The sequence below is a fragment of the Electrophorus electricus genome, chromosome 6 (genome assembly GCF_041902795.1).
Source record: "Electrophorus electricus isolate QZ-2024a chromosome 6, ASM4190279v1, whole genome shotgun sequence".
In the NCBI taxonomy this organism is placed as follows: Eukaryota; Metazoa; Chordata; class Actinopteri; order Gymnotiformes; family Gymnotidae; genus Electrophorus; species Electrophorus electricus.
In genome coordinates, this window is record NC_137502.1 from 2696522 (window position 1) to 2711377 (window position 14856).

The 14856-nt window shown below is 41.7% G+C and overlaps 2 long non-coding RNA genes across 2 annotated transcripts; one reads left to right on the plus strand and one right to left on the minus strand.

Annotated features, from left to right (window-relative positions):
• The first annotated feature begins 7680 nt into the window (after positions 1-7680).
• Positions 7681-12107, plus strand: LOC145658479 (uncharacterized). The gene is made up of 3 exons (XR_014124033.1): positions 7681-10890; positions 11201-11334; positions 11466-12107. It is a non-coding gene; the product is annotated as an uncharacterized LOC145658479 (long non-coding RNA).
• An 848-nt stretch (positions 12108-12955) lies between these two features.
• LOC145658571 (uncharacterized) lies at positions 12956-13728 on the minus strand. The gene is made up of 2 exons (XR_014124179.1): positions 13586-13728; positions 12956-13198 (listed from the first exon to the last, which is right to left on the minus strand). It is a non-coding gene; the product is annotated as an uncharacterized LOC145658571 (long non-coding RNA).
• Between the last annotated feature and the right edge of the window lie 1128 nt (positions 13729-14856).

The window sequence follows — 14856 nt, forward strand, 5'->3', positions numbered from 1 at the left end:
GCGACCCTGTTGAGTATTTGCAACAAAACGTTTGATGGTTCTGTGATCACGCCCCAATATCTTAGCAATTTTAAGAGTGCTGCATCTTGCTAAAAGACTTTTTATAATTTTTGACTTTTCGGAGTCAGTTAAATCTCTCTTTTTTTTGGCCCATTTTGCCAAAAGGAAAAGAAATCTGCCTAATAATTCTGCACACCTTGATACAGGGTGTTGATCTCCTTAGGCCACGCCCTCCCTCATTACACAAATACACATCACCTGATATGCTTTAATCCAATAAGCATTCCAGTTTATACAGCTTGGAGTTGGAAAATATGCTGATACAAAATATGATGATATGGTCAAAATACTCTCTTGCGCAATAATTGTGCACACAATGTAGGTTTATACAATTGGAGAGATATATTCTGGGTTTAGGCACAGAGGCCTAGCATGCTAGCATGCTATCGGTAGAGAAAAAACTGTACTCCATGGCGCATTTTAATGTTGCATATTTATATAGAAAGCAAGTGTGGTTTTGTTTGTGACATAAATGTGACTTTCAGATGGTAATTTTGGTAATTTTATGGTGATAGATATTCGGGCACTTTCATTAGTAATGTGAAACTTGAGTTGTTCTGTTACTAAAATGATCTTCACTGTATTTGCTTTGAGTCACCCTTCACTCATCCAGCTGTCCTGTTGTTTTCCTAGTAGAAGAACGTAGATCAGCTACACTTTTGAAATTGTTGCTTTTTTTATAGGTGAGTTTGGTATCGTAACCTAATTTAATCTGTGCTAATATGAATCTTTCTTTTCTCTCATCCACACAGCTTGTCAGTGTTCCTTCATAGTTTATTGTGTTAACCTTACTGCACGGTCACGTTTCATTTGACAACCAGTAAGTGAAAATCAACACCAGTGCAGAGACTGATATCAAACTGCTGAAGAATGAAGTGCACTGGGCCGAGGAGTTAGCTGTGCGCTACTACCTTTTCTTGTTTTTAATTTCACTATTGATCGAGAAGTGGGGAAGCAACATTTGCTGTCTCTCGAGGCTGAAACAAATTCATGGATTAGCTGTAAAGACCTTGTGTGTCTCTGAGGCCAGAAAGCTTATTGCTGGATGTGGAGTTGTCGTGCTGCTAAAAACCAGAGAGGGAAACGATCCTTCAAGTGCAGCCGGTGCAAAATCGCTTTGAATGTAACTTGCTTGTTATTTGCTCAAGTCTTAATGGTGGCCTGCCGAAGTCAGAGCTCAGTGTGTGTGTTTGTTCTGTGAGCATGTGCAGCTTTGCCAGTATTTCTTTTGAAAAGGAAAAATACCAACATTGTGTTTTTCTCCTTGACTCCATTTTACAGCCTTTATTACTAAATGGAAAATAAAGCGTAACAATTAAAAATTCAATTGAGCTTTTGCTTTATTTATGAGGGTTTCAGGTGTCGAGAATGACCAACAGGGATTTGAGCGTTGGCAATTTCTGGAAAATGAAGAACACTTCCAGTTATGAGGGTTTCCTACGCTCGAATATTTATGGCAGTAGCCTGTTAACAGCTGCTGATTGGTTGAAGACGAGACCGGCATTTAACACAGGAACTTCTGTAGTGGCATTTGGTCACAAGACACACAGTACAATAACCTCCCTTCTTCTTCTCTCTCTCTCTCTCGCTCTCTCTACGCATATGGCATGCCTAGCTTCACATATTGCTTGCTGAAGATAAATATAGCAACATTCATTTAAAATATGCCATAGAAAAAAGTCTCGACGCAGGTGCCATGAATGCACGGCCACTTGTCGCCTGCCAGCCAGTTGCTAAGGTTACGTTCAGCTTTCACTTTACTTTTGCGCGATTAGATTGGAGAGTTGTGGGAGCAGAAGATAAGGCGCCCCCAAGAACAGATTTCCGTGCAGGTGCAGTGGGACTAATCCTGCCACAGATAAGCCATTGCAAAACTGAGGTATCGTGCAGCGAGATGCGCCTCGTGACGGCGCGCGCCCCCATTTCCCGGCACGCGGTATTAAAAACGTAATAAGAAGTGTCCATTTCGCTGGGTTTGATCTCGGTCGACTTCATCCCTTTTGTTCCCGGCTTTGTTGGTTCTGTGCCCTGATCACAATTACGGCTCACAGCCAAAAGTCATTTTCAGAAAGGCTTTTTCTTTCTTTTTAAATTCCCCCCCCCCCCCTTTTCTGAGGATCGAAGGCCCCATGTGCCAAGAAGATGGAGAAGATGGACAGATAAAATTAGACGAGTTCCACCACTCGGATTTGTTTATTACTGCCTCGCGTTCATTTCGGCTTCGACATTAGTTCACTGATCACTGATGATGGCAGATGCTGTAGTGCAAGCACTTTTATCACGAACCAGATCGAAAGGCACAAACGCACGTCTCTGTGTGTGTGTGTGTGTGTGTGTGTGTGTGTGTGTGTGTGTGTGTGTGTGTGTGTGTGTATATATATATATATATATATATATATATACATATATATATATATACATACATATATATATATATATATATACATACATATATATATATATACATACATATATATATATATACATACATATATATATATATATATACATACATATATATATATATATATATACATACATATATATATATATATATATATACATACATATATACATATATATATATATATATATATATATATATATATATATATATATATATATATATATATATATATACATACACACACACACACACTCAGGGATATGAAAAAGAGACCAAAGTGATATCTGAAGTTGTCAAAGTAAAGAAGCTATGGATAAAAAGTAAAGAAGCTTTGGATAAAAATATTTTAAATGCATTAAAGTCACAACGTGATGTTTTACATTCCCATTTGTGTGCATCTTGCATACTGCACACACACTTTATTCTTGTAGACATGGTTTCTAGTGCCTGAACATTTCTGATGGTTTTTCTTGCATCTCCATGGCTTCAGACCGAAGTGCTTTTTCTTCTCGCTTTCAGATAATGACAGTGTAAACAAAGCTGTCTGAACCTCCAAACACGCTTCTTCTGCCACTAGTTTTAGCATCCAGAGGTCAGCCTGCTAATTAGACTCTGTTTCCCCTCCTTCATTTGGAAGGAGCTGAAATTGCAGAGCAGCAACTGAGCATAAAACTCACATATTTTCTTTTTACTGTGGCTAACTGGCCAAAGAAAATAATTGTTTAATTCATTTTTTCAAGGTAAAAATAGATGCAGATGAGGACAAAATGGAATTGATTCAGCATTAAGAAGCATTTCATCAGAAGAGGGAGACTATGTAGCGTCTAATTTACATGTATGTGTATGTATATATTTATATGCATATGTATATATATTTACATGTATATGTATATATATTGAAATGTTTATGCACAGGCATAATGTTACATCATGTCTTTACTGCACTAATGTTAATCAGTATTTAGAAAAGTAATGAGAAATTGGCCTTTCTAAATCTGCATGTAGAAATTGTGATGAAGGGAAGCGCGTTCCCCACTATTAACAACTCTCCGAGTATTCAAATGTCCCTCTGACATCTCCATCATCTTGCCTGCTGCCCGTAACGTAGTTGGCTAATGAACTCTCTCTGTAGAAGTATCAACTGTTTCTATTACATATTTGGATTGACACAGAACAGAGATAGATAGAAAACATTAGGAAATGTTTTAAATAGTTCATTAGTATTAATTATTATTACATTGTAATGTTTGCATATAATTTTACCTTTAAAATGCTCTTTCTTCATTCAGTTTGTCTTTTTGTTTTATTTACTTACAACTGACATTTCTACACAGTCTCAACTGTACAGCCGGTACGTGATTCATGTTTGTGCATTTACTATTTCTAATCTTAGCACATACAAACAGATAGATTAAAGTAAAATACTACATCACTACAGACCAATTATCTGCCTTCAGGGTACAAGTGTTGACTTTCACACCACATTATACCTGCAGTGGGTGTCCTGAGACTCTGAGAAATGTTTCACCGAACACACTGTGTAGTAGATGCTTCCCCTGGCTGAGTATTCAAAGATTCATTAATGCTGAAATGGTATTTCCGGCTGAACAGTGCATAATTTGTCATTCTTTCATTTTTTAAAAATCCAGTTTCATTTTTCATCAAAAGGGTGTGATAATTTGTCCATACTTTCATGCCGTAGCAAATAACTAAACGTTCATTAACTAATGCAGCGAACTCTCGGTTTGTTAACAGTGGTGCCATGAAGTGTGCGACAAGTCCATTAAACCCAATGAAGCAAAGCAATGAGAGAAACCTAGAAGGACGTGACTTATAAGCAGAGGATTTTTAAAATAGAAAAATGCCAACAGCACTGCCACGAACAGCATAAAACCTTCGACCTCAGTAAGAACCCTCTGGCATGACAGTCCACAGACATCTCCTTAGATGAGACTTTATATTTGACGATGGTTTAGGAAACGTCAGCGGTCTCCCATACTAGTGTAAAAAGCACAGTGGGTGCAGATATGTCACTATAAACTAGCATCTAATACTGCATATGCACCCGTACCATCTCCTCTAAATATCAGGTTTAACATCTGTGAAAGAAAAAGGGTTTATAAATAAAGATTAACAAAAAAAAATGTGTTTGACATCGATTTCTTAAGACTCCAACACCACCATTTCACCATTTCAGCACTTCAGCACATCAGCACTTCAACAGTCCCCCAGGCTTAGAATGGAACATGCCCAGAGTTTGAACACGACAGGAGTTTGAAAACACCAGGATTTTTAAAATGCTCGGACATTGAATATGCCAGGATTTTGAACACTACAGAGTTTGAACACGCCCAGAGTTTGAACATCTTTCTTCGTGAGAGGTGCTGGGAGATTTAAAATGGTCAGTGTGGCAACAAGGCATAGAGAGCACTGTTGTAGTATAATCAGTACACCACTAAACCGTTATTCACCAGACTATAAATGAATACAGTTTTGGGTTCAGGATCTTTTGTTCATCCTGAAATCCTGAACACATGCTTTAGAACTTCTGCCAGAGACATTTCAGTATAACATGATGATTCTACTGTAGTCAACTACACCACTATCCCCTAGTTTACATGATTTATCAGCAAATCTTCCGGCTTTGTCGTCTTGTGCTTTTTCTTTTTTTAAAGTTATTATCTTTTTTGTTTTTCAGTGCACAATGGACAATTTTCTTACCTAAATTAGCATTCACATGTTCTTATGACAATGGAAAATGAGCATGAATTGAAATAAACTAAAAAGGACATCCCTAACCATTCATATTCTGTGTATTTGATATATGGGCATACATGGACATGCAACTGCCCATGTAACTATGTACCTGTAACCTAGGGATCTACGATCCTTTAACATCTAAAGTCATTTCATGACATGGATTCATTCAGTGTGTCCTTCCGTGGTTGTGGGAGAGACATGGTGATTGAGTAATCACCCCCCCTTTTGCCCTGCCTCTCACTTTAACTGCCCGAGTCCCTGGGGCAGGAGTAGGCAATGCGGTGCACTCTATCTCAGCCTCCCTCCTGCAGAAACCAGCACGAACCAAAACAAGAAGGAGAATGGGAAGAAAACAGAAGCACCAGGTAGCCGCTGTTGCCTGCCCGAACGCCGCTGCAGAGCTACATCCCGCGTGTTGGTGCTGCAGAGGTCTAAAGGGCTGCTTTTAGGTGGTGCTGTCCTGGGGTTCTGGACCCTTGCTGGGCAATTATGGGGGCAGATCAATGCCTATTTAAACTACAAACGCAAACCATAAGAAAGGAAAACAGAGCATCCTTTATCATTACAGCAAAATGGCCAGGAGTATTTGTAGAGAGATTATGTCTATTGATGTTTTTGACTGACAGTGGAATTAGGCTTCTGTTACTCTAGCTTTTATTTGGCAATATAACAATGTAGTCAATATAACAATATATCAATATAAAAATATCAAAATGACCGAAAGCCACCACTCACCAATTCGTCTGTAAGGTGTTATGGCCGTTATTACAGTCCTAATTAATGAATCTGTTAGTGAACTCTGTGATTATGTCCTATGAGATACACACTTCAGTAACTATAGTGTTGCACTGGTGTGCCAGTGCCAAACAGGCCGTTTGACTGGGTTATGCTCATCTAGTCTTTGTTGGCTAATGATTTAATCACATATCCACAATAACCCAAGGCAACTAGATCCAAGTCTGGATGCAACATAACTGCCTCAGAAACATGTCACAGTCAGTTTCTGAAGCAGGAATGATAGGGGACCATGCGCACTTTATTTTCACTCCAGCTCGCTAGCTGCTTTCGGTACTGACATTGCACTGGAAGCCCTGCACGACGGATGCTGGGCTGTCTATTGGTGACCGTGGCCCTGTGTAATCGTCAGCTCCCTGGCTCGACTCCCAGGTCCGAACATGCACACACCCTGCTGCTCCCTCTGCCCTGCCCAGCAGGAGGCAGACACACTCCTACGGGGGGGGGGGTCCACAACATCCTGGTCTCAAAAATACTCCGAAAATACACAGCAGAACGGAACAACCTCAGCCAAGCCTGGATTGTAATTTGCAGATGGTGAGCACAAATATTAACATGTTTCACAAGTTCTGCCGCTTCGTACATTATAGCTAACGGTCTGTGGATAATGATTTTCCCATAAATAAGAACTTGCGCTAATTTGAGTCAACGTGTACTGATTCATTTAACTAGGTTTGCCTCCGGGGTGAGGTATTGTTATGTCCTAGGTGGTTATGTGGGAGTTGTGTACATACCTGCCAAGCTTCTGTGCACAGTTACACTTTTGGTAAGAAGGTTACCACTGAATGCTTTAGCACCCACACACTAGATTTACTGACAATAAATCATTTGCAGTAACTGAACAGCGCTCTAGCACTAGTGCAGTGCTGAATCTACACGTCCTGTCCTTCTGCCTTTTTCAGGATTTGTGACTCAAAAACACAACACCTGTAAGATGCAGCCGAGTGTCAGACGGCGATCGCTGAGGATAAAGCACAACTTAGCGCCGATGTATTCTCAAGTCCCGCTCTGCTCTCTTCTCACGTCCTGTGCTGCGTTACAAACTTTTAAAGGCAGCATATTGTTTTTTTTCTCTCTCATGTCTTATAAAAAAAGCCATATCTCCAGACGCAGGGCCATGCTCTTGTTTCTGCTGAACTCATATCTCTGTGTGAGATTACTTATGTCTTCCCACAGAAAGGTGCATGACTGAACAAGAGATCAGACCTTAGCTTTCCATCAGCCACGATGCAGGCGAAATGAACTTTAAGAATAATTCGGAGGGGAAGAATGCACATGGTGAGGAACGTGCAAGTGAGAAGAAAACTGACACCTTTTTTTTAGCACTGTTCTTAAGCATATTAACCCATATATCCGCATTGCAATTCAAATCGATATCCTCCTGTATCAAAGCGACACACGGTCTTACTGATAACATGAGCGATGCCCATGGTCCTCTCTCAACCTCCGTCACAACCCAGGAGACTTTTCCGCAGGCTTAATGTTAAATGAAGAGGATTTCGTAAACTCTGACGTGATAGATTAGTCCAAGACTATCAAAGCGCCTGGCCGTAGGATTGATATCGGCACTCGTTTAGCTCGACTTCCACGTCGTTTTTCACCTGCTGTTTCAGCAGTGCGACATTAGCACCGCCTCCATCGCACCGGAGTAACAGAGCTGGAAATGTCGCCGCTCCGTCTGGCATTTCCACACTCGGCAGGGGACCAGAAACAGAGCGAGTTAATCCCGACACTGGAATAATCGCGCCAGCTTCTCAGTTGCGTGTGTGTGTGTGTGTGTGGTGTGGACTTTCAATGAAGCTATGATTGCGTGAGTTTGTCTAGTGGCGCACTGGGAGTGAGTATTTATTGAGAGATGTATAAAAGGGGACAGGCCGCACTATACGTGGAGCGGCTGAATGACTGAGCGCCTCTGTTAGCCTGTCTCCTCACTGCATTCACGCTGGAGGTAGAATTAGTCTAATTCAATCACACAAACGCCAGTGGCCTTCCACTCAGTAACAGTGATGATCTGAGGAGACAGGCTGTTCATACTGACTGCACTAAGATAAACAAATGCGTCACTTTGTATGTGCTTGGGGCAGGATGTATTATCACCTAGGATATAGCAAAGAACGGGAAAGTTTCGGTTTTGTGTTGGTTTCCACTTCAACTAAAAAAACCCCGCAGAAAACAAGAACGTTCCATTCAGGGCAATCGTCCTGGTAACTCTCCACTTAAGAGTAATTAATGATAATGAGATGGTTATCATTAACAAAGCATTAACACTTGAGCTTGTGAACTCGTTGATCTCCACCCTTGAATCGTGTATGGAGGAGAGCTATGTCGATTGAGCAGTGTAGTTTCCAGTGCTTGTTGGCAGTGCTAAAATGAGTTGTATAGAGACTGACAATAACCTGCCGAGAGGTCTGAAGGGTTGGCTGAGGACCTTGTTTGTGATGCAAGGCACTATGGGTGAAGGTGCTTTATAGACTCCACAAAGAGCAAAACACTTCACATACAAAAGTACTGAGCTCCAGGCCCAGCTTTTCCAGTCTACACCCCCCCACACACACACACACGTGACTAGTCGTGCAATCATTTTCACCAGGCCAGAGCGCACGCTTCAGAGCACTGACTGGGATGTGTGTAATATGATGTCATGATGTGCACAGACAGACAGACACACACACACACACACACACACGTGCACATATGGACAAAGCAACAAAGTGCTGATTTGCTGCACTTCTGTAAGGCAACACTGGGCACCCTTACATAATCTAGAGGAAAATGCATCTACTTAATGGTGAAAAAGTGTGCAGAGTTTAAATAGGCTTTGTATTACAGAACACCAGTAACGTCTGAGGAGAGAATTCATAATCCCAGGCATGGGGTAGGCATGGAGGTAAGACCAGGAGGGGAACCACACCAGAGCTCCGGCACGTGAGCAAGACACCTGCAGAACATCCAACACTCAGATGCTGAACCAAACTCCTTAAGGCACATAGCGAAGTTATATTTAAAGTCTGAGTTTACATGAGCGGTAATCACACAGGAACCTGGATCATACAGAGGAAAGATCTTTGAAATAGACAAGTGACAGTTGTTTAAGATCTTTGCAGCATAAGGAGGCCACTGTTTGTATTGGAATAGTCTGTCTCGAATGTTAAAGAGATAAAACATGACAGGTTCAAAATGAGCCCTGAAGCAGATAGACAAACTGAGTTGGGAGTTTCCTAAGACTGTTGACAGTAAATTATCCTTATTAGGGAACAGGATTAGGTGATGAGGAACGTGAAATCATCACAGCAGGAAGGTGAGCATAATATGTAAATGACTCCAAAGCAATCGAGCGGGTCTGGACCAGAGAACAAGAAGAACATCAGCGTGGGGTCAGCAGAGGGATGCTGTGCTGATGTCCAGGCGAGAGTTTAGTGATGACATGTTTACTCCTGGAACTTCTGATCAGCTTGACACAGGCACAAAGGAGACTGTTAGCCAAGTCAGTCAAAGTCTGTGCTCATATTGTGTCAGGCACAAAGTATAATGAAACTCCCTTGAGTCCCAGCACGCTTAAACAATAACGTGAAAAACAATGCAAAACGTTGAAGAATAAAGAGTAACACCACAACGTACATCATGATATAGCATACGCTTAGTACATACAGCAAGCATTAGTAAACTTTATCATTGCTATGTTAACTGTATAATGTGGCAGTTAATAGAATAAGAGTGTAAAATGTACGTGTGTATAAGTGTGAAGAAATTCAGCCTCGGTTCTACCAGACTGTGATCAGCGATAACGACCAAACAAGCGAATCTTCGGATCTGCAGGTCGCTGCTGTCCACCCGCTCACCCCGCTGGATCTGCGGCGCTCCGGAACCAGAACACGAGTGAAGTGAGTGGCGGAGATCATGGCTGACCCACGGCACCCTGGACGTCACCTGTTTCGGCTTCTCCCGTCAGCTACAGTCAAATGAAGCAGACTGTAGAAAAGCTTTTAGCACCACCACAACACACTCACGACGAGCCACTGCACATCCAACACTGGACACAGTTCTGGACCCAACCATCCAGATTCTGTTCTGTTGTACTTAGTGTGCGTGTTTGTGTGTGTGTGTGTGTGTGTGTGTGTGTGTGTGCATATGTTTACAGGAATGTTTGTTGCGTGTGTGGGGGTGAATGAGTATGTGTGCGTGTGCGAGCGTGTGCATGTTTGAGTGTGTTTGTGTGTAACTGTGTGCATGTGTGAATGTGCTGTAGAAGGTATGGGTGTCTGTTACTGCACAATTATACATATTATGCATATACTGTGTATTGTACAATGTATAATGTGCACCATGTACTGTGTACTGTAAACCAAAGAGAGACTAATAAAGCATGTTAGAAATATTATATGTGTACTGTGTGGGTAATAAAGTCTGATTCTGATTCTGATCAAAATGATCTATACAAAATGTCTCTAAATCTTATTTTGAATTAATTGCTTTATACCTTCTGCCAGAATGAATAAGGGTCTAAAAAGAAAATGTAAGAGAAAAAGCCCTAGCATGTACTTTTAAGATAACTCCTTAACCTACATGGTACTTAACATTAAAAACCTCTCTGACACTGGTTCCTTTTGCTATTGGTTAATGTTCTTTTCCCATTGGCTGCGTGGACATTCTTTTCTGCCTGGATGTTCCTTTCCTATTGGCTGTGTGGATGTTCTTTTACTGTTGGCTGCCTTGATGTTCTTTTCCCATTGGCTGTCTGGATGCCAGACACCAAACAAATGGGAAGCTTGTTTTGTTTTTTTCTTGACTTCTTGCTGGCACAATCAGAGGACCAATCCGAGCAGATGGTTGTGTCAATCAGATGGAGCATTATGGCAGAGAAAAAAAAAGTAAGTTAAATGCATTTACTAAATGTATCATGAAAATGTGGCGATATTCGATGCCCACATGCATGCTTTTAAACCGAACGTCACGGGTCTGCACGTTGGTGACCACTTTGAGGAAGACCGTAGTGGTCAAAAGTGCAACTGGGCTTGTGTGTTTGTGTCTGGTGCAAAGTGCACAGCAAAATAGAGCAAATGAGGTCCCTTCACTTCCTGGGCTAAACAGGTGATGAGTTGGCGTTCGGGTAGGAATTAAGACAAAATTTTGCAGTGGGCTGTAATTTGGTGGAGGTATGTGGATAATGTCTGCATACAGAATCTCGGCCATGGTACATTGCGACATTCTGGGGCCAAGGCGCTACAGTGAGAGGAAACCATGGAAAACTTGCTAGCAGCTCCCATTGGCACTTCCTACAACACGATATTGGAATCAGCCTGTTGCTAAGAATTGTGAGTCTAGTCCAGTCTGCAGTTCTGGTAGACCATCAGATTCCTGCAGCTTTGCAAATGTCTACATCCTCCCTCCGATGCCAAACACAGCAGAAGCTCAACATCTGTTCTTTTGTCTCGCTGGCGTTAAGCCACAGGTGGTTGTCCCTGGACCGACTCCTCCACCAGCGTCCTGCCCTCGGAGTCATCACTACTGACCTACAGAGAACTCCTGCAGGTGGCATGAGCTGGCATGGATGGAAACCAGAAGAGTTCCCTGGGCTGCCCCAGGTGTTGCTCACCAATGCCTCTGGCACACAGTTCTTGAGCCTCGAGACTGTGGCCTCTACATATGATAGTCCATGATCCAGGAGGCAGAATAAGTATCGAGACACCTTGAGCAATCTTTCAGGCAACTTGGCACTGAAAGCAGGGGGAAAGTTAAATAACACAATCTTACAGTGGTACCAACTTGTATTCAAGTGCCAGTAGGTGCTGTTGTGCATACTGATCAGAATATTCCTGTGTGTTCCCAATAGCTGAACTGCAGGGCGTTCGGGTGTCCTGTAGTTAAGAATTAAGCCTCTCAAAGCTTTTCGTGATTTCATGATGTGTGAAGTGAGACCAACCACCGTGTAAAGACACACATGATCCTAACTGTTCTACCTGTGGTTTGGAGTTGCACCCTGACAAACATTTGTGAGTGCGAGCCAAAACCTGTCAGTACATGCTGTCTTTTTAAACATTAAACAATAGCACACACATTAAACGAGATTTTCCTTTGAACTCGAAGTGCTAGTCTCTAAACCTTCTCTGGATCAAAGAACAACCAAAAAAAGCCTGACTAAATTGGCTTTGTAAGAGTTAGAATGATTGGATTTTGTATCATATAGCAGACACTCTTATCCAAAGCATCTTACATCTTACAGTTTGACCTCATGTGCCCTCCCTAGCGCTTGCATGACATCATACCCGCGTTGCCATACCTGGTGAGCATATAGCACCTGCACCTTGTGACTAAGGTTGTAGTCATCGTCAGATGGGACAAGTGTACAGAACGGCCCCGTAGTCCTGATAGAGGATCAACGCAGATCTAAACCGTCAACCAGTTTCAGCTCCAGTCAAACTTTCGGTTCTGGTAGGAAACTCTAGTGGCTGCATTCGGGCCTAACTGGAGCACGAGAGACAGAATATGGGAAGATAAATGTACAGCCTGGATGGACAAAGGCACTGAATAGTTTTTATTATCATGGAAAGAGTGTATTTCTGAGATTAGTGATACTGCGTCTCTCACTATCACAGTGTTGTATAAACTGTATATTTCCTAGCTTACTGATATTGTGTAGATAAGAAAATGTTGTCAAACAAACATTACCTTGAAAGACGTAAAGCTACAGGTGTACTGTGATGACTTCCAAAGACTACAGCCACCACTGATCCTACATTCTCGAGTCTAACCAGTGTTTTTAACTCAGCTACTGAGCTACAGCTCTCACTAGGAGGAATTTAGGGATAAAAGAAAGGTTTTTAAAATAACCAGTAGTTTAACCAACGTTTCAGGGGATGAGCTTAGATGTCCTACTCTAAAGTTTGATAAATACTTATATTTTTCACAAATACATATTTGAGAGCTTTATCCATATAAGCTTAAACAAGAGTTTATTATGTTCTGTGAATTGATCACCTCTAGTAGTATGTCTGTGAATCCACAGACACTTGATCAAGTATCCAAAAATATGGCTATGATGAGACGATCCATGGCTATGATGAGACGATCCGTGGCTATGATGAGACGATCCGTGGCTATGATGAGACCATCTGAGGCTATGATGAGACAACCTGTGCCGTTCAGAAATCAGTTTGCTGAATCCAGCAGGCAGAGGCACTGCAGGTTAAAAGTAGAGTCACTAAAGGCTGCTACTCAGAGCTTACCAGACTAATTAAAGAGAGAGAAGATTAATTAGAGGCTAGAAACACAGGAACACACAATCCAGTCCGTTAGAGTCGGGCAGAACCTTACAACTTTATCCATTGCTCCTAATATTACAAAGCCATATGTTGGCAAACACGGGTCATCGTGACATTACCAATAAAAAGTTCTCATAACAGGCTGAAAGTTATTTATAGATGCTATTCTACAAACCATCTTAATTAGTAATAAATCAAGTCTCACATGTCATAATTTTAGATATGCGTTGTCTCTCATAACTCTGGTTGACAATGATTCTGCTTTCTGCAAAAAAAAAAGAGGAAAAAACTGTTTATTGTGTACCTTTGCATGCTGAATCCAAATATGTTTTCAGAATTTATCACCCATAGTTTTTCTTTTTTTGCTCCAGTATATTTTTGCAATAACAGCCTTGATTATGAATAAGTAATATATAACGAACAATAATATATAATGTACAATTGAATTGCCCTGCCACTTAAAAACCACACATGATTTCAGAAATCAGCTGTCATTTTGCTGTCTAGGGTAATGAATGCGCTCGCCCGTCTTGGTCACGGTAAGTTAGTTGTGATGGTCGTAGTCTTCTCTGCAGGCTGCCACACGTCAGAGCAGCTACAGGTGTCGCGTGTGTTTAGCGTCACTGTGACAAACGCGGAGGCGTTGCTCTCGGACGAGGCACTCAGGGCTGTTGTGAGGCTGCACAGAGGAGCATTGAGAAACAGTGAATGAGCACATTCATCACTGCAGTTCAGTCAGGAGAAATGGAAGGAAATATGCCATACGGTAATACTAGCACATATTACTCTGGGTAATTACACGAATATCCAGACCCAAACGTCTTATGCACTTGTTGTTCTGGGATCCCTCGTGGGTGGAGTGTTAGTATAGTGTGGGTGAAGTCTTTTTTATATTATTACCAGTGGAACATGAAAATGAATATAAATACAGTTTTAGCACGTTATGGTTGAGACTTTTATAATCAACTGTTGTTTTTTTTTCTGGTGTCTGTTTCTCTTCCCAGCTACCGGCGCTGAGGGCCTAAGAGAGGATTCCTTCAGGTCCCCTTCCATCCTGCACTAATCTTGTTTCCTCGGGCTCAGTGGCTATTTTAGGGCCACTATCTGTTATAGGGTTCAGCCAGAGTGTGTGGGTCTAATTTGAAATAGTCATCAGATCACTTTGTGTAATGTTGCATTGGATAAAACACTTGGTTGCCTGTTACCAAAAACACAGTCTATATATATATATATATATATATATATATATATATATATAAAACACATTACCATTTTCATTTTTCCTTGCACCACCCTACTGGGTGTTCTACCCCTCGGCTGCCCAGACAGGAGCGGTCCCCCTGGTGGCCCTGGCCACACTCTTTACCAGAAGGGTTATTCTTTTGAATTGGAGATCAGTGATCACGTCTCCATTCAGGCCCTGGGTTAGGGATTTGCTAGTGTCTTTAATGCTGTGGTTAAGGTACTTGACTTGTAATTGGAAGATTGCCAATTCAAGCCCCACCACTGCCAAGTTACCACTGTTGGGCCCCTGAGCAAAACTCTTAACCCTCAATTACTCAAGTTGTACTCAGC